Genomic DNA, 620 nt, shown 5'->3' on the forward strand with positions numbered 1-620 from the left:
ATGTTATTCATCTTTGCATCGTCTTGCAGGTGGTGAATTACTTTTTCCTGCATCTTAATTATTTTTCAGAAATCTGTTCTTACCTTTTCACTAGCTGTATCATTGTCTTTAAGTTCTAAAACTCTGTCTTCATTTTCACTGAAATGATTTTCCAAGCTTGTGATTGAAATTTTATGTTCCTCTGTATCTCCTTGACTGTGCTTCATGCCATCTATTTCTTTCATGTATTGCTTATTCAAGGAATCCATCGTTTTTCTAATCTCTCTTTTTTTATCAGTGTCTTCTTGAGAAATAGTTGTTAATTCTTTTACTTCAGAGTTTATTTCTGATCTGATTTCCTCTCTGTGTTTCTGCATTTGATTCTTTATTTCAGACGCTCTTAATTCATAGATTTCTTTTTTCATTTCAGAGATTAATTCTAATCTGAGTTCCTCTATACCTTTCTGCTGTTGTTTCTTTACTTCAGACGTTAGTAATTCAGACATTTCAGCTGAGCTAGTGTCCTCTGCACTTGTTTTGGGTGAGCTTGGTCCTGAGATAGCATTTTGTTCCTTCTCTTTGTCATTTCTATAGAACTACTGACCTTTGGTGTAGAGCTTTGGTGCAGTTGTCACTTTAGC

Source organism: Octodon degus, unplaced genomic scaffold, assembly GCF_000260255.1.
Source record: "Octodon degus isolate 3935 unplaced genomic scaffold, OctDeg1.0 scaffold01808, whole genome shotgun sequence".
Classification (NCBI taxonomy): domain Eukaryota; kingdom Metazoa; phylum Chordata; class Mammalia; order Rodentia; family Octodontidae; genus Octodon; species Octodon degus.